This window comes from Aotus nancymaae, unplaced genomic scaffold (assembly GCF_030222135.1).
Source record: "Aotus nancymaae isolate 86718 unplaced genomic scaffold, 86718_ANA_hifiasm-v0.15.2.pri h1tg000016l, whole genome shotgun sequence".
Classification (NCBI taxonomy): domain Eukaryota; kingdom Metazoa; phylum Chordata; class Mammalia; order Primates; family Aotidae; genus Aotus; species Aotus nancymaae.
This window is the reverse complement of record NW_026988428.1, coordinates 73,216,821-73,235,464: the sequence shown is the minus strand read 5'-3', so window position 1 is coordinate 73,235,464 and position 18,644 is coordinate 73,216,821. Positions and strand designations below refer to the sequence as shown.

The 18,644-nt window shown below is 37.4% G+C and overlaps 1 long non-coding RNA gene and 2 other non-coding genes across 3 annotated transcripts; 1 reads left to right on the top strand and 2 right to left on the bottom strand.

Moving 5' to 3' along the window:
* Positions 1-567: 567 nt before the first annotated feature.
* Positions 568-672, bottom strand: LOC135275546 (small nucleolar RNA U13). The gene has a single exon (XR_010343167.1). It is a non-coding gene; the product is annotated as a small nucleolar RNA U13 (small nucleolar RNA).
* On the bottom strand, positions 672-7,756 carry LOC105734283 (uncharacterized). The gene is made up of 2 exons (XR_001111465.2): positions 5,753-7,756; positions 672-1,494 (listed from the first exon to the last, which is right to left on the bottom strand). It is a non-coding gene; the product is annotated as an uncharacterized LOC105734283 (long non-coding RNA).
* Positions 7,757-8,734: 978 nt separating this feature from the next.
* On the top strand, positions 8,735-8,841 carry LOC135275445 (U6 spliceosomal RNA). Its single transcript, XR_010343078.1, has one exon. It is a non-coding gene; the product is annotated as a U6 spliceosomal RNA (small nuclear RNA).
* The last annotated feature ends 9,803 nt before the right edge of the window (positions 8,842-18,644 follow it).

Genomic DNA, 18,644 nt, shown 5'->3' with positions numbered 1-18,644 from the left:
AAAATAAAGATTTCTAATATATTATCCTTCTAGCATCAAAGCCCCACAATTGATTTATCAATGAAACAATAAACTTGTTGGCTGTGATGGTGTCACTCACAACAATCCCAGTTATGTTTGCTCATGGAGTCATCTCAAGAAAGAAGTGCCTACCAAAGGAACAGCTACACAGATGTCACTGTCTCTGTTCATGTCTCATGATCTGATTAGAAATCACGTGCACTAATGCAACTCAGCTTACTCATCAACCAAGTGTTGATGCCATGAGTTTGCCTCAAAATATTTCATTTTAGTAAAGTGTTAAAACTGTTCTCTTGAACACAATATGCATTTCAAATACCTCTTATTTTTTCCCAAATGATCACATAATCAGTACTCTTGTAGATTCCCCAAAAACTCTCAGTAAGGCAGACTGTTGTATTTTAAGAGAGTGACTTTCTTTGGTCTTCAGTTTTGAAGGGAATATCAGGGAGAGTAATTCTGATATGGAATTGAGTTGGGATCTATTTCTTTCCTAGAAGAAATTCCTATGGAAGGTAGACAATTATCAGAATTTTTCCCCCCTCAGGTCAGATGGGTAGTGTACCAATGCCATAACAAGGTTCAGAGGGTGGCATATCTCACATGTGCTCATGAACACCCAATCATCATGCTCATGACCTACAAAAGGACCGAATTATCAGAATTTTAATGGACACACAGATGGATGTTTATAGGACATTGAGATTCTCATAACAAGAGACATCCCTGTTGGGAAGCAGGCCATAGACATAGTAGATGGGGTCTTTGCTGAGGGACTGGGAAGTGAACAGTGTGAACTGAAATGAGAAAAAGATTCCTTGTGTATTTGGTGGTACAATCTGAGGAACGACTGCTAAATTCAGATGGACTATTTGGCTGTCAGAGCAAAAGATGTGACTTCCAAATATTTCTTCTACTTTAAAAAGTTTCTCACTCCTCCAGATGTAAAGAAGACATGGAAACAGGGAGGTGATATTAGACATTGAGAAGAAAGAAAGCTAAAAGTTATCTCTAAGCCAAGAAGGTAGATGACATTATGAATTTCTGAGGCTGGTTAGTGGCATATAAATAAGACTTGTATTTGTATCACAATTGTGATAAGTTGTGACTGGTAAATATGTGCATGGACCCAAGTTTGGAAAGGCTGGTGACTGTGAGCAGGAAATATGAGACTCCATCCTGTATTAGTGATAGAGATGGTCTTTCCTGATAATGTTCATTTCCCAGTGTCTCGAGTAGCCCTTGCATTGACCTCACTTGGCTCAACTCTCTTGTAGTTGCAGCTGGAGAGTCAATCACTTTTGCCAAATGGTTCAGGGAGGCTAACAGAGGCTTTTTGGCTTCACTTTTGCCACCCTCCTCTCACACACACACCGCCTCAACTCTTGGCAGTCTTTTGAGAAAGCCGTTCCATTGATGATGACCACACAGCCTCTGCTTCTTGGGGTTGTGTCATCTAATACAATATGAAACCTTTAAAAGAAGGAAAAACTAAATTTAATCGCACTCTATTTCTAAAATGAAGTATTAAGTATCCATTCTTCCTTGGGTGATCCAATTATAGTCTCTGTACCAAAATGAGTTTACTTGAAACGTGGGGTCACCAACCTCTTTCTTTTCTGCCCCTCAATTTCCATACTCATTCTTAGAAACAGCAGGTCACCCAAAACAACAAAAATCATTTCTAACTGAAAGTAAGCTGTATGTTCTACTCCAAATTTATATGATTTTCTGCCACTTAAAAACTTATCTACCTCTCTGTAACTCAGATAACTGTAAGATACAAATGATTACATAGACTACGTCCTGTCTCCTGGGAGAATAAATCCTATATTGTATATAGGGAAGAATGGTATCTGTTCAAGCATGGCTTTAAATGAAATAGTTTTGATAGAGAAACTACATTTTCCTATTTCAAAGGATACTGACATGGCTTGGATGTTTGCCCTTTCCAAATTTCAGTTGCAATGTCATCCCCAGTGTTGGAGCGGGCAGCAGTGTGAGAGGTGTTTTGGTCAGGGGGGCAGATCCCCATGAATGATTTGGGGCCCTCATCTTGGTGATGAGTAATTTCTCACTCAGTTCACACAAGATTTGGTGGTTTAAAAGGGCCTGAAATGTCCACCCTCCCCCTCCCCGCCCAACTTCTTTTGTTATCTCTTCTCATGCCAGCTCTTGCTTCACTTTCCACCATAAATAAAGCTCCCTGAAGCCCCCCAGAAGCTGAGCAGATGCTTGTATAGCCTACAGAATCATGAGCCAATTAAACTTTCTTTTTTTAAATCAGCTACCCAGTCTCAGGTATTCCTTTATAGTGACATAAAAATGGACTAACACAGATACCATGTGTACTCCTATCTAAATGCTCACAGTGTAAGTATAACTAGTATTTTATACTACTACTTACATTTTCTGCAAATCTTTTCTCAGAGACTGTATCTTTTAAAGATGTGCTCCCTATTTTACTGCACAGAAAGCCAAGAAATCTTATCCTATCTCTGAGTATTGACAAGTTGTGTGACTTTAGGCAACCACCATTACAGCCTGGATTTCTGGGCTTCAATTTGTTCACCCATAAAGATGTCTCTCTCTGTCTCTTCCTCCTCTCATCCACAATATGTCCCAGACACAAACTTCTGAAAGCAGCAAGAGAACTATCCCTGATATTTTACAAATATTATGTATCTGTCCCCCTCACTGGCTTATAAGCAGTTCAAAAGCAACCACTGGCCGGGTGCAGTAACTCATGCTTTTAATCCCAGCCCTAAGACAGAAAAATTACCTGAGTCCAGAAGTTCTAAACAAGACTGGGCAACACATCATAAACCCATCTTTACAAAAAAATACAAAAAAAAATGAGCTCGATGTGGTGGTGCACTCTTGTAATCTGATCTATTCGGGATGCTGAGGTGAGAGGACAACTTGAGCCTGGGAGGCAGAGGTTTCAATGAGCAGAAGTTACACCACTACACTCCAGCCTGGGCAAAAGGGCAAGACCATATCTAAAAAAAAAAAAAAATGAGGACTCGCTATGTTTCAAACATCGTCAGTCATCCTTCTGCAAACACAGTATTCAGTACAAAGCAGAAGTTTGATTAATACTTGATGAACGAAATTCTTGAACTCTATCACTTGAGCAAATACTTTTCCCATCAAATGTTGTGAAGGTTTACAGTTCAAAAGAGTGAGGGGTTCCATCCTTCCACAGCCAGGTCTTGCCACTCTCAGGGCGGAAGAGCCCTGTCCAATAAGAGTAGAAAAACTCAGAGTAGCTCTGAGACATGGCAAACTCCTGTGAAAAGTACACAAGAAAACCTTTAGATTTGGTGGCACAATTACACACATGTACAGACGTGCATGGGGCAGCCAGCACTTTTCTCAAAGCACACACAAGTCCTGCTTCACATAGATGCTTGAATGCTTAAGAGAAAAAGCATCTGTCCTGAGGCCAGTCAGAAATTTATCCAGGTTTAATAACTTATTTTGTCTTAGTAAATATGGAACACATATCAATATTCTGAAAGCAGAAATCACATCAACCAAGATTTATTCCTGATCCATTGCTTTTAAGGCACAGAATTAAATGCTGATATTGATATAAAAATATAAGAGAAAGATTAACGAAGAGATGCAGAATGACTCTGGGATATGGAAGAATATGGAGGGAAAAGTGCAGGAATGAGGTAGTAACCTTCATGAATACCTGGGAAAGGAAGGAAAAAAATAAAAGGGATTTGGAAGGATGATACATTTCTCAGACTTGGAAGGGGAGAAGAGAAATTTTTAAATTTTCATTTATAAATATGTGTGTGCATACGCATATATAGTCCTATACATGATAATTCTTTTCCCAATATTTATTTTTAACATATATTTACATTTAAAAAATTATTTACTTCCATCTAGTCTCACTCTCACTCCTAATACATGCATACACACACACACACACACATATGTGTGTGTTTTTCGTGGGACAGGATCTCACTGTGTCATCTAGGCTGGAATGCACTGGTGTGATCACAGCTCGCTGCAGCTTCAACCTCCCTGCCACAATGCATTCCTAATATATTAAAGTGGAAATTACCTAGAAATTTATTACAATAACCCACTTTATATCTTAGGCTTCCACCCTGCAGCATGTTTCTCAAGGCTATACACTTTGTTTCATTGTTATATCCTCAAACTCTTAGATAGTTAATGGAACATATTGATTTAATGAGAGATTATTGGAAATAGTAATGAAACTATTACCAAGCAATAGTCTGAGAGTAGCATGTGAAAATAACGATAGTTGAAACATTGATTCCGATTAACTGAGGGGTCCTTTTAAATAAAAAGTTTTGAGAGCGAATCATTTGAAACATATTTAAATATATAGAAATATATGAAATCCATAATAGAAAATAGCTATTAAGTTCACAACAAAATTTCCTGCCACATGATATAATATAGTGCAATTATACACCTGAGTCCTCAGTATATGTTGGAGGCAGAGGAAACAAAGAAAATGAGAAAAATTAGGAGGGTTTATGTCAGGGCATGTTTTCTTAGTCAAAAAATGGTTTCTTTTTATGCCTAATTTAAGCCATCAAGAAAGGGTAAAAAAAATATTATTTTAGTAGACAAGAGAAGTGACAGAGGTTCATTCATCACAGATTTCAGGAAGCGAGTACAACTTTAAAAGTAACTAGAATGATGTTAAGAATTTGTATATTGAACTGGGAACTTAATTCAATTAAATAGCCCTTTGTTGATAAGCTATTCTGCAACATGAAAGATCTCTGATAAATTATAGAGAAGCAATGATAAGTAATGGCTATATAGTTTGATAACTTCAAAGGCAATAATAAATATGAGAGAAAGGGGCACAATCACATTTATTTAGTGTACTTTAATTGCATGTACTAACTCACTATATGTCAATTTGTAGTTTTTTTTTTTTTCTTTTTTTTGAGACAGAGTCTCACATGGTCACCCAGGCTGCAGTGCAGTGGTGTGATCTTGGCTCACTGTAATCTCTGCCTCCTGGGTTCAGGCAATTCTCCTGCCTCAGTCTCCCAAGTAGCTGGGACTACAGGCATGCACCACCACATCAACTAATTCTTTTGTATTTTTAGTAGAGATGGTGTTTTACTATGTTGGCCAGGATGGTCTTGATATCCTGACCTCGTGATCCACCTGTGTCAGCCTCCCAAAGTGCTGGGATTACAGGCGTGAACCACTGTGCCCAGCCCATCAATTTGTAGTTTTATTACCACATTTGCCTTGATCAGTCTATCCTACACCGTAAACTTCTGGAAGGCAAGATATGTATTTGCAGATTATGGCAATAACTTAGGTAAATGTTTTCCACTTAAAAGCTTTGCCACTTTTAGAATGGAAGAGCAGGCAGCACTATGTTCATGTTTCTGACATTGCATCAACATTATTCCTTTTCCACCCAAACCAAAAGAGGAAAGAAGTTAAGATATTCTACCTTTGCTCCCTGACTGAGCGGGAAGTTTAAAGTGATATTACTCATGTTTCTTAGGGGTGGGTATTTGTGGCGAACACAACTCCTTTTATCTACTTCAGGGGACCGTTCAAAGCAATAGGAATAAGACTCAGGCTCTGATTAAAACAAGTGCAAAAACCTCTGAATGATATTCTTGATCCTTAGAATCTTCTTGCCTAGCTCTTTAAGGCCTCTTTTTGAGAATCCTTCAAACATTGAAAAGCCTCAGAATCTTACTGGCTCTTCTTCTGTGTCTATCTTCAGCAGGGTAGAGTTCTCACTAAGGCAGAAATAGTCACAGTCCTCCCAACTTTCACTGTCTTTATAGAACTGGTAGCAATTGTCTCCATGCCACTTCCATTGTCTGGACAAGCACTGCACTTATGTGATTGGAAAAAAGTCAATTTTATTGTTATTTTCCAATGAGTCTGTTGTGTTCCTCTCCTGAAATTGTACAGTATCTGATGTTCCAAGAAAAACTGAGTCATCTTCAACATTTAATGAATAGCCCAGGCAGTGATAACTATGAATATTTAATAAGCACATACTAAATGCCAGGAATTACAAGTGGCACTGAGATACTGTAGAAATTAAAACACTCATTAACTGTTTATGTGGAGTATGGAATCTAGTAATAAATGATTGGACCTTTTTGCCACTTGCCTGTGAAATTCAGTACATGAAAACAATATTCAATTTCACAAAGCTGTTCATATGTACAGAGACTCCAAATGCATTGTGTTTAGGAAGTAAAGTTTTTATAACGTTCATCCTCAAAATTATCTTATATAATAGTAAAAAATGTTTTAAAAAATACAATGCATACTGATATGATGTGGTGTCTTTCCTCAATCTAAAAGAAATAAATACAATTTTAAGCAAAACAAATACTGAGGCAAGCATGAAGTTAGAATGCTGAAACTCCATGTGTCACAAATTAAGTTGGGCATCCAGGCCACAGAAGTATGGGTAGTGACAGCAAATATAGAGGCCAGGCCCTGAAGTCATAGTTTCAACACCTATGTGGATACATGACCTTGGGTCATTTAGACTTAGGAACCTGTAATGCAGTCTTTTGTGGCTTTGCAGTGGGGTGAAAACTTGAGTCATATCCATAACAATTTATTTTAAAAGTGATCTAGTTAACATTTTAAAATCTCACTGGCCAATACACTGGTAGGTATTATACCATTGTTTATATAGTCTTGTAAATTTGAAATATTTCATAAAGTAAAACAAAATTTTAAATAAATAACTTAGAAAGTTATCTTTGTCATGTTGTGATAAACTTGCTGTGGAGCTCAATAGCTTTTGCACGCTCTCAGACAGTTCTTCTTGACTTAGAATTCTACCAGAAGAAATATAACAAACCTGGATAGACTTAACCACAAATTAAGAGAGTCTCAGAATTTCTAAAAAATGGAACAAGATTGGGAATGATGCTTACCTAAAAAGATTGCTGTACAAAGTAAATAAGTAAAATAGTCCAGTTCGCACAAAGACTGACACATACAAAGCACTCAATAAATGTCAGTTTCAACTGTGGTCCCCGTTGTTATGAGAATTTAGATGGGTAATACCTGCTTGGAGAGCTGTGCTGAAAAAGATTATGAAGCAGCATCTGTACTCTGCAAGAAGGAGATTCTTGGTTCACTGTAATGTCTGCTCTGATTCAGTAAATAGAAACTGTGTAACTGCAATTTTGGTACAGTGTATTAATACCTTATTCCCCTTTTGTGTACAATGTTTTCTTAAATACCTTCAGTCTTCAGATATGACAAGTGATGCTCTATGTGCTGTGTGTAAAAACAAGCTCCATACATATATGGGAATTAATGGAAAGTAAAATTTTCAATGCACGTTTAAGAGGAAGCAAGTGACCATTAGATTAAAAGGTGATAGACTAAAAACCAGGAGGCTTATGTGAAATAGGTGGTGATACGATGTAACTAAAGAGACAGAGATAGAGAAATTTCCTTACCTTTACAACTTCACCTAAATAAATATTTGATATAATATTACATATAGAATGGGATAAAAAATAGGAATATAGTTCAGAAGAAATTCATTTCTCTCTCCATAGATAGATAGATTATATAGAAATATACATAATTTTAAGGATAAAATGAATATTTTTAGCCAGATAAATGTGTGGACTAAAAATGAACTATTCTCAAATGTTTTGTCAATGGCACATACAACTAGTGAAATTAAAATACCAATCAATTTCCAAACTGAACATGTACACTTTCTAAGAACTCTCTTATAAAATACCAATTTACATGGCCAGGTGCAGTGGCTCACACCTGTAATCCCAGCACTTTGAGTGTCCAAGGTGGATGGATCATGAGGTCAAGACATCGAGACCATCCTGACCAACATGGTGAAACCCCATCTCTACAAAAAATACAAAAATTAGCTGGGCATGGTGGCACACACCTGTAGTCCCAGCTACTCGGGAGGCTGAGCCAGGAGAATTGCTTGAACCTGGGAGGCGGAGGTTGCAGTAAGCCAAGATCACACCACTGCACTCCAGCCTGGTGACAGAATGAGACTCCATCTCAGAAAACAAAAATTAAACATTAAAATACATATTTTTCATATCCAATTATGTTATACTGAATTAAAATAACTGGAATTGGATTCAGGTTATCTACATTTTTGATGATTCTTAAAATTTGAAAACCATAGTTATGTGTTTGTTTACTTTTCTCTAGGAAAGAATTTGTAGGAACATCTGCTGAGGCAAATTGAGACCTAAACCTGTATTTTATTTACTCATAGTATTATTTTTATTATTCTAGTTAATTGTTTTTGTTAAGTGTCTACATTTGAACAGTCCCTTCATGTGTGGGAACACAGACACATATGAACAGCACGCTCGCAATAACTGGTTGTGAACTTGAAGCACAAATTCCTTATTCAGTTTGCCAGACCATTAGTTAAATAATACTTGGCTCTTGGTTTCACTGGTGGGAATTCCAGCTCTCTATTGCAAGATAGCACAGGGGTAGAGTGACCAGGACATGCTTACCTCCAGTTTTGTCATAGAGCACACGACAGAGTGTTTCAGTCACATGCTGCAGCTTTTCTGCAAGCTCCATGTTCTGGGCCTGAAGAGATTTTAGCTGTTGGGAGATATTTCTTAAGGTTTCTTTCTGTTGCAAGGTGGTGTCTTGCTGAGTATTGATGAGATGGTGGTACTAACAAACTAACCCAGTGCTCGCTTCGGCAGCACATATACTAAAATTGGAACGATACAGAGATGATTAGCATGGCCCCTGCGCAAGGATGACACGCAAATTCGTGAAGCGTTCCATATTTTTATTCAACGCTATCCCCATCAAGCTACCAATGACCTTCCTCACAGAACTGGAAAAAACCACCTTAAACTTCATATGGAACCAGAAGAGAGCCCGCATAGCCAAGTCAATTCTAAGCAAAAAGAACAAAGCGGGAGGCATCACACTACTGGACATCAAACTCTACTACAAGGCTACAGTAATCAAAACAGCATGGTACTGGTACCAAAACAGAGATATAGACCAATGGAACAGAACAGAGGCATCGGAGGTGACACAACATATCTACAACCACCTGATCTTTGACAAACCTGAAAAAAACAAGCAATGGGGAAAGGATTCCCTGTTCAATAAGTGGTGTTGGGAAAACTGGCTAGCCATATGCAGAAAGCAGAAACTGGACCCCTTCCTGACACCTTACACTAAAATTGACTCCAGATGGATTAAAGACTTAAACATAAGACGTAACACCATAAAAACACTAGAAGGAAACCTAGGCAAAACCATTCAGGACATAGACGTAGGCAAGGACTTTATGATCAAAACACCAAAAGCATTGGCAACAAAAGCCAAAATAGACAAATGGGACCTAATCAAACTCCACAGCTTCTGCACGGCAAAAGAAACAGTCAATAGAGTGAATCGGCAACCAACACAATGGGAAAAAATCTTGGCAGCCTACCCGTCTGACAAAGGGCTGATATCCAGAATTTACAATGAACTAAAAAAGATTTACAAGAAAAAAACAAACAAGCCCATTCAAAAATGGGCGAAGGATATGAACAGATATTTTACAAAAGAAGACATACATGAGGCCAACAAACATATGAAAAAATGCTCATCATCACTGGTCATTAGAGAAATGCAAATCAAAACTACATTGAGATACCATCTCACGCCAGTTAGAATGGCAATCATTAAAAAATCTGGAGAAAACAGATGCTGGAGAGGATGTGGAGAAATAGGAACACTTTTACACTGTTGGTGGGAGTGTAGATTAGTTCAACCACTGTGGAAAACAGTGTGGTGATTCCTCAAGGACCTAGAAATAGAAATTCCATTTGACCCAGCAATCCCATTACTGGGCATATATCCAAAGGATTATAAATCATTCTACTATAAGGACACATGCACACGAATGTTCATTGCAGCACAGTTTACAATAGCAAAGACCTGGAACCAGCCCAAATGCCCATCGATGATAGACTGGACAGGAAAAATGTGGCACATATACACCATGGAATATTATGCAGCCATTAAAAACGAGGAGTTCACATCCTTCATAGGGACATGGATGAACCTGGAAACCATCATTCTCAGCAAACTGACACAAGAACACAAAATCAAACACCACATGTTCTCACTCATAGGAGGGTGTTGAACAAGGAGAACACATGGACACAGGGAGGGGAGCACTAAACACGGGGGTCTGTTGGGGGGAGGGGGGATAGCGGGGGGGTGGGGAGGGATAGCATGGGGAGAAATGCCAGATATGGGTGAAGGGGAGGGAGGCAGCAAATCATACTGCCACGTATGCACCTATGCAACAACCTTGCATGTTTTTCACATGTACCCCAAAACCTAAAATGCAATTAAAAAAATAAAATAAAAATAACATTAGCATAACGTTCTCAAGGAGAAAAAAAATAAAAAATAAAAATAAAATAAATGTGAAAAAAAAAAAAAAAAAACTAACCCAAATAACCAAGTCAGACTGGACAGCTTATTTCTATTTTCTGCATATGAGGAAGACAAACAATACCTTTTTTAGTATCTCAGAGATCTTATATTGCCTATATTCAAGTTTAGATTCCAGAGCATATATGATATATTAATCACATCACCTTGGGAAAATTAACTTCTTTAAGTCTGTCTAAAAATGTGGAGTCACAGGGAGAAAATGACAGGAGACAGGAGTAAGGTACAGCTCCCACTTGTATGACAGAACAGTGTTTGAAGACTCAAACTGTAAACTTTTGCTCCAAAAACACCACAGAAATATATGAAGTAAACTTAAAAAATTCATAGATACATTGAAACAATTTGCTACTGCAAATTCTGTGAGATAGCCAAAAAAGTTTGTTGGGGGGAATCTGCCTCTGAACACACATCCCCACTGGGAATCCTGAAAGGGAGCCATGCAAAATATAAAAGTAGAAGAAGCAGCTGGAAAAGCCTGGTAGGTACTCCCATTCTCCAGCTTGAGCCCAGCAAAGCGATGGATGACTTTATCTCGCAGGGGTCCTTGGAGAAGGCAGCCAGCAGAATTAAGGAGGATGTCTCAGGATGAAAGAAGCTTCTAACTGAACTTTGTAATAATGTTGACTGGGCACAAATTTTCTTGATGGCAATCCAGGGAGCAAACAGGAAATGCTGCAGATATAAGCACAGGAGCTGTGGCCTAACCGTGGGAAGGCATAGAGGTGTGTGGCCTAAATGCCTGATTGCTTTCTTGGAGGCTTGCAGCCAGGGGCAATGACTGAGCCCCATGGCCTGCCTGATATAAACTTGGCCCTGTTGGTGGGTCACAGCAGGAGCAAGACTGGTCTCCTCGGCTGCCTGGGAGCTGCTTAAGGACTGTCACTGCCAGTTTTCTTCCACTTCCCTGGTGACCTGTGTGACACAACAGAGGCAGCCATAATGCCCTCTGAAACATAACTCCATTGGCCTGAGAAGCAGTCCCCATTCCTGACAGCAGCTATGGCAAGCCCCACCCAAGAAGAGTCTGAGTTCAGATATGTGTAACCCTGCCCGCACCCGATGTTGTTTCTCTTGCTGCCCTGGTATCCAAACACACATACAAAAAAAAAACATAAATTTTGGGAGCTATATGGCCTTGTTCATAGCCTGAGAAATTGAATACTTATCCTGGCCAACTTAGAGCAAGCTTTTGTACCCCTTCTACTCCAACAGCTGTTGCTGTCTTGAAAGTGCCACCTCGTGGCAAACAAACTCAAACCATTGCAGCAACTCATGACAGTAAAACCCTGCTCAAAATAAGAAGATAACAGCTAATTCCACTGACTAAAACATCCTGTCTAAGCAGAGGTCCTGACTCTGTCCACGTGACAACTTCATTGCTAGCATAACCAGCATTCGAGAAAGTCAGCACACTACACATATCTACAATCAAGGTCCTCACAGAATCTACTTCCACTCCCTGGCCACCTATATCAGTGCAGATCCTGGTTTCCATGGCTGGGAGACCTGAAGATGGATCAATTCATAGGACTCTTTGCAGACATTCCCCAGCAGCACCCTGGAGCCTGGTAGCCCTGCTAGGTGGCTAGACCCAGAAGAGCAATAACAATCACCACAGTCCAGCTCTCAAGAAGCCCAATCCATAGGGGAAAAAGGAGAACAACACAATGAGAGCTTACCACATGGCATGAAAAAATATGAACAGCAGCCTTTGAGTTTCAAATCTTCCAACTGAAATAGTTTACCCAAATGAGAAAGAATCATGAAAATAATTCTGGTAACATAACTGAACAGGATTTTATAACACACTCAAAAATCACACTAGATCCCCAGCAATGGATCCAAAACAAGAAATGTCTGAATTATGAGATAAAGAATTCAGAAGGTTGATTATTAATTTACTCAAAGAAGTACCACAGAAAGATGAAAACTACCTAAACAAATTCTTTAAAAAATATGAAATATAAATGAATAATTCTTCAGAGAAATAGATATCATAAAGAAAAAACAAGTACATCTTGTGAAAATGAAAAACACACTTAGAGAAATACAACATGCATTGAAAAGTTTCAACAGTTGATTAGAACAGAAAAAAGAAAGAACTTCAAAGCTTGAAGACAAGGCAATTATCCCAATTTGACAAAGACAAAGAAAAAAGAATTAAAAAATGAGCAAAGTCTTTCAGTAAGTTGGAGTTATGTTAAATGGGTAAACAAGAATAGTTTTTGTTCTTGAGAATTAAGAGAAATCTAAAAGTTTAGAAAACTTATTTGAGAGAATAAACCAGAAAAATGTCCCTGGCCTTGCTAGAGATCTAGATATCCAAATACAAGAAGTTCAAAGAACATCTGGGAAATTCACTGAAAAAAGATCATGACCTAGGCACACAGTCATCAGGTTATATAAAATTAAGATGAAGGAAAGAATCTTAAAAGCTGCCACAAGCATCAGGAAATCTCTCATGGAAAACCTATCAGATTAACAGCTGACTCCACAACAGAAATCCTACTGGTCAGAAGGATTGGGGTTTTACCATAAGCCTCCTCAAACAAAATAGTTGTGAGCCAAATATTTTGTGTCCAGCAAAACTAAGCTGCATAAATGAAGGAAAGATAGTCTTTTTAAACAAATAAATGCTGAGAGAATTTGTCACCACCAAGACAGAACTACAACAAATAAAAAAAAAAAAAAGAGTTCTAAATCTTTTTTTTTTTCTTTCACTGGAGTAAAATAAGGAATTATAAATCTTGAAACAATACCTCAAAACACAAAAAAGTACTACCTTCTAAAAATATAAATCTCACAGGGCCTATTTAAATATTAAAAAAAACCACACAAGTTATTCAGGCAACAACTGGCATGATGAATAGAACAGTAGCTCGCATATCCTCACGAACATTGAATATAAATTTCCTAAATGCTTTACTTAAAAGATACAGAGTGGCACAATTGTTAGAAATCCAACAACTAAGTTTCTGCTGTCTTCGAGGGGCTCACCTAACACATAAAGATTCACATAAACTTAAGATAAAGAGGTGGAAAAGATATTCCATGCAAATAGAAAGCAAAAATAAGCAAGGGTAGCTATTCTTATAGCAGACAAAACAGTCTTCAAAGCAAAAACAGTAAATAACTAAAAAGATGGACATTATATAATGATAAAATAAATTCTCCAACAGGAAAATATTACTATCCCAAATATATATGCACCCAACACTGGAGCTTCCAAATTCATGAAACTATGACTACTAGATCTAAGAAATGAGATAGACATCAACACAATAATAGTGGGGGACTTCATTGCTCTACTGACAGCTCAAGACATGTTATCAAGACAGAAAGTCAACAAAGAAACAATGGACTTAAACTGTATCATAGAATAAATGGAGTTGGCAAACGTTTATGGAAGATTTTACCCAAAAACTACAGAATGCACATTCTTGTCATCAGCACAAGTAACATTTTCCAAGATAAACCATATGCCAGGACACAAAACAAATCTCAATAAATTTAAGAACATCTAAATTATATTAAGTAACCTTGTAGAACATGGTGAAATAACATTGGAAATTAACAACACAAGGCACTCTTTAAACTACACAAATCCATGGAAATGAAATAATCTTCTTCTTAATGAACTTTGGGTAAACAACTAAATTAAGATAGAAATTTAAAAATTCTTTGAACTAAACCATAATAGTGACACAAGTTATGAAAACCTCTGGCATACAACAAAAGCAGTGCTAAGAGGGAAGTTCATAGCATGAAATGCCTACATCAAAATGTCTGAAAGAGCACAAATAGACAATTTAAAGTAACACCTCAAGAAACTAGAGAAACAAGAATAAACCAAACTCAAACCCAGTAGAAGAAAAGAAATTACAAAGATCAGAGCAGAACTGAATGAAATTAAAACAAAAATACAAAAGATAAATGAAACAAAAAGCTGGTTCTATAAAAAGATAAACAAAACTGATAGACCATTAGCGAGATAAGTCAAGAAAATAAGAGAAAAGTTCCAAATAAGCTTAATTAGAAATAAAACAGGAGATATTACAACTGATAATAGAGAAATACAATTATTCAAGGCTATTATATACACGTTTTCATGCACAAAATAGAAAATCTAGAAAGAATGGATAAATTACTAGAAATATACAATATCCTAGATTAAACCAACAATAAATAGAAACTCTAAACAGAACAATAGCAAGTACTGAAATTGAAACAGTGATAAAAGCATTGCCAAAAACAAAAAAGTACAGGACCTGATGGATGCACAGCTGAATTCTATCAGACATTTAAAGATTTCTTACCAATCTTACCAAAATTATTCCAAAGGATAGAGAAAGAAAGAATCTTTTAAAAATCATACTATGAAACCAGTATCACTCTACTACCAAAACCAGTAAAGGAACAAAGGACAACAACAACAAAAAACTATATACCAATATCCCTGATGAACATTAATGCAAAACTCCTCAACAAAATACTAGCTAAATGAATTCAACAGCATGTTGAAAAGGTAACACCCCACAATCAAGTGGATTTCATATCAGAGATTCAGGGATGGTTTAATATATATGTCAATAAATGTGATATATCACAAAAATGGAATTTAAAAAATGACCATTTCAATAGATGCACAAAAGGCATTTGACAAAATCTAGCATCACTTTATGATTAAAACCCTTGGTAACATTAGCATAGAAGGGAAATACCTCAAGGTAATAAGAGCCATATATGACCAGCCCACAGGCAGCATTATAGTAAAAGTGGAAAAGGTAAAAGCATTTCTTCTGAGAACTGGAAAAAAGACAAAGAGGCCAACTTTCCCAACTGTTATTCAACATAGTACCAGAAGTCTTAGCCAGAGCAATCAGAAAGGAGAAAAAAAATAAAGGGCATCCAAATCAGTAAAGAAGAAGTCAAACTGGTTTTTTTGGTGATGATTTAACTGCATACTTAGAAAACCCTAAAAACTCATCCAAAAAGTTCCTAGATTTGAGGAAAGAATTGAATAAATTTCAATATGCAAAATCATTTTACACAAATGAGTAGCACTGCTGTACCCCAATAACAACCAGGCTGAAAAAAAATCAAAAACTCAATTCCTTTTACAAAAGCTGCCAAAAATAAAATAAAATACTTAGGAACACACAAACCAAAAGTTGAAAGATCTATTAAAAAAAAATACAGAAAATGCTGAAAGAAATCATAGATGACACAAACAAATGGCAATACATCCATGCTCATGGATGGGTAGAATCAACACTGTGAAAATGACCATGTTGACAAAACAATCTACAAATTTAATGCAATTCCCATCAAAGTCCATCATCATTCTTCACATAACTAGAAAAAAAATTCTAAAATTTATATGGAACTGAGAAAGAGCCTGCATGGCCAAAGCAAGATTAAGCAACAAGAACAAATCTAGAGGCATCTTATTACCTGACTTCAAACTATACTACAAGAATATAAATACCAAAACTGCATAGTACTGGCATAAAAATTGTCATGTATACCAATGAAACTGAATACAGAACTCAGAAATAAAGCCAAATATTTACAATCAACTGATCTTCAAAAAGCATGCAAAAACATGGAGCGAAGAGAAGATATCTTATTCATCATATCATGCTGTGATGATTAGCAATCCACATGTAAAATAAAACTGGATCCTCATCTCTCACCTTATTCAAAAATCAGCTCAAGATAAATCAAAGACTTAAATTTAAGACCTGAAACCATAAAAATTTTTATAAGATAATAGCTAGAAATATTTTCTACAGACTGGTTTAGGCAGAGTTCATGACGAAGAGATAGTCTTTTTCTAGAAAAGTATTGGTTTGTTTGGAGGTGTCATGTTTCCACACGTTTTTTTGTTTCTTGTGTGCTTATGTTGCTTCACAGGGTGCAAGCCCCAAGTCTTGGCAGCTTCCATGTGGTGTTGAGCCTGTGAGTACTCAGAAGACAAGAATTGAGTTTTGGGAACCTCCACCTAGATTTCAGAGCATGTATGGAAATGCCTGGATGCCCAGGAAGAAGTTTGCTGCAGAGGTGGGGCCCTCATGGACAACCTCTACTAGGGCAGTACAGGAGAGAATTGTGGGGTTAGAGTCCCCACACGGAGTCCCTACTTGGGCACTGCCTAGTGGAGCTGTGAGAAGAGGCCTGTAGCCCCTTGCAAGTCTGAAGTACTGTGGGGCAGTAAAATACACCCTTTGTTATGGCCAATTTCTCCCATTGAGAATGGCTGTATTTATTCAGTGCCTTTACACTCATTTATCTAGGAAGTAACTAACTTGCTTTTGATTTTACTACCTCATATGGAGAAGAGATTTGCCTTGCCTTGGATGAGACTTTGGACTGCGGACTTTTGAGTTAATTCTGAAATGAGTTAAGACTTTGGGAGACTTTTGGGAAGACATGACTGGTTTTGAAATGTGAGGACATGAGATGTGGGAAGGCCACGGATGGAATGATATGGTTTCCCCTTATAAAACCATCAGATTTTGTGAGACTTATTCACCAGCATGAGAACAGTATTGGGAAAACCACACTCCTGATTAAGTTATCTCCCACCAGGTCCCTCCCACAACACATGGGAATTATGGGAGCTACAGTCGGAAATGACATTTGGGTAGGGACACAGCCAAACCATATCAGAAGGGGACTGCCCAACTTTTCCTATAAAATACCAAGTGAAGCACCCCAGATGAGGTGAGGTGATTAATATGCTTTACATGCAAGCCATATTCAGCTGGTTTTATGATAACTGGAATAGCCTCCTAGTAAATGTGCCTATTACCCAGGTCATGGTAAATTTTGGGGTTAAGGGATCCCCTTTTACATTGGTGCCCTTCCTACAGAATCATAGGACTGTTTAAGAAGGCTTATCATATTTGCTGTCCCTCATAGGTCTTACAGATGCAACTCCCTGTGGGGAACCCAAACCCTTTTTCACTAGAAAAGGTAAAATGGGCCTGGCACTGTGACTCACTCCTGTAATCCCAGCACTTTGGGAGGCCTAGGTGGGTGGATCACTTGAGGTCAGTAGTTAGATACCAGCCTGGCCAAAATGATGAAACCTTGTCTGTACTGAAAGTACAAAAATCAGCTGGACATGATGATGGGCACCTGTGATCCCAGGTACTTGGGAGGCTGAGACAGGAGAATCACTTGAACCCAGGAGGCAGAGGTTGCAGTGAGCCAAGATCATGCCACTGCACTCCAGCCTAGGCAACAAGAGCAAGACTCCATCTCAATAAAAAAAAAAAAAAGAAAAAAAGAAAAGGTAAAATGATCTGGGGCTAAGAAAAAAACAAGACAAAAAAGACAAACAAATGAAAACATACAGATTAAAAGAATTATAAAATTTAAGTGTTTAAACAAACTTTACAGAAAGTAGCTGTAAGCCCTTTACCTAAATGTCTTATGAAAATGGGTACTACATTTGACTGGGGAATGTTTCCCCTTTCTGGTATTATAAAACTGAAGACATGTAAGTCTGCTCTTTTGGTAAATGTTAATTGAACACAGTAAATGGGAACTAGTAAAATCGCCTGAGCAAGCAAAGTATTGGGTGGAGTGGTAGTCAGGACAAATCTTACACTTCATAGTTATTTGTGGCACATTTATTGGGGCTGATTGCAAAAAACTACAAATAATTCCCAATGACAATAACTGAACTGAGAATTTCCACCTGAGAGGCATTTACTGTCCTGCTATGGAATTTTAACTGAAGCTATCCCTATGCTAATAAAAATGATGGTGCACAGAATAGTTCCATAAAAAATAAAAAATGATTTACATAGAATCTTGCTACCTGGGGATATTAGGAGAAAATACAATAAATAGGGAGGCTCTTTCCTAGATTCTACCATACCTGGTAGACAGTTTTCATGAGCTGTTGGCTTGTAAATGGCATTTCCCAAATAAACAAACATGTTGTTTGAAAGCTACTGCTCTGGTTAAAGCATGGTCAACAAAATCTTTTTCTTTTGAGTTATTTAGGTGAAGTGCATTTTTGTAAGGAAATTTATCTTTCTCTTTGAATTCTAAAATTTGGATTGTGATTTTATGACAAAATAGTTATTTGCATAAATTCAAAAAATGTCTTT